The sequence below is a fragment of the Austrofundulus limnaeus genome, unplaced genomic scaffold (genome assembly GCF_001266775.1).
Source record: "Austrofundulus limnaeus strain Quisiro unplaced genomic scaffold, Austrofundulus_limnaeus-1.0 Scaffold144, whole genome shotgun sequence".
In the NCBI taxonomy this organism is placed as follows: Eukaryota; Metazoa; Chordata; class Actinopteri; order Cyprinodontiformes; family Rivulidae; genus Austrofundulus; species Austrofundulus limnaeus.
Genome location: NW_013952546.1, coordinates 1,035,769 through 1,037,292, shown reverse-complemented (window position 1 = coordinate 1,037,292; position 1,524 = coordinate 1,035,769).

Genomic DNA, 1,524 nt, shown 5'->3' with positions numbered 1-1,524 from the left:
CTGACAGGCGCCGCAGATAAAGAGACAAACAGATAAAACGTCTTTTAGACCCCCGGATCAAAGATAAGACATCTCTCTGACCCCCGGGCCGCTTAAAAAAAATAAAAAAAGGCAGCAGGTTGAGATGAGAGGAAGGTTTATGATCAGGGACCTGGTTTTAGCTATTACATAAGTTCTTACACACAAACTGCATCATTCTTACTGATACTAATCAGAGCAGCTTCTGCTTTTACTTTTCACTTTCACAATAAAAGCTCAACTCCTATTCCTCATAAATACACAATCAAAAAAAAATGTCAATAAAAACTCAAGCAATGATTTTCAGACCTCATATTATTCACAACAAAACCCAGTAAACATGTTTAAAATAAAAAAAATTATACTTAAAAAAATAAAACACACCATTTTGACTTTGGCAGCAACACGGTTCAAAAACAGTTGAATTAAAAGTTAAAACTGGAGGATTTTACAACTAATTACTTTAATTGGTAACAATCAGTCATAGGATTTCATATAAAAAAGAGCATTTTAGAAGTAAAGATGGGAAAAGGTTCCCCAGTCTGTGAAGAACTGCGTATAAAAACAGTGGAGCAATTTCAGAATAAAGTTCCTCAGTGGAAACACAGTTCATGACCTCATCAACAGGTTAGAAGAATCTGTAGAAATCTTTGAGCTCAAAGGATAAAAGTCGATGTTGGACGGTCAGGATCTTCAGATCCTCAGGGTTCGCTGCATTAAAAACAGGTCTGGTTCAGTTCTGGGCATCGCTATGCCAACCATAGATTCTGCTTAAAGCTCTATCATGCAAATAAGTGTATGAATGCCATCCAGAAACATCTTTTCAAAATCCTTTTTAGAAACCACAGATGCATTAAAGAGAAGAGGGGCCATGGTCAGTTATGTTTTTGGTCATTCGTTTTTCATTTTAAAAACAGATATCGAATAACAGGAAGTTTAACACTGTCGCCACGCTGCGGCGTCACTCTCCTCAGCTGTTGGAGAAAGGCTGAATGTGCTAAAAGCAGCCGAGGCTCCAGGAAGCAGCTTGAATCATCTGTGATATACAAACTAAACTAAGCTAAAACCTGTTAAGAAATGTAAAACCAGTCGGCTAAAGTTTATTTATTTTTATTTACAGGCAGCCGCCTGTTATTAAAGGTGTTTAACTAGCTCCGCCTTAAACAGTCTGATGTCATCAGACTGTTTAACTAGCTCCGCCTTAAACAGTCTGATGACAGACTGTTTAACTAGCTCCGCCTTAAACAGCCTGATGTCATCAGACTGTTTAACTAGCTCCGCCTTAAACAGTCTGATGACATCAGGCTGTTTAACTAGCTCCGCCTTAAACAGTCTGATGACATCAGACTGTTTAACTAGCTCCGCCTTAAACGGTCCGATGACATCAGACTGTTTAACTAGCTCCGCCTTAAACGGTCCGATGACATCAGACTGTTTAACTAGCTCCGCCTTAAACGGTCTGATGACATCAGACTGTTTAACTAGCTCCGCCTTAAACGGTCTGAT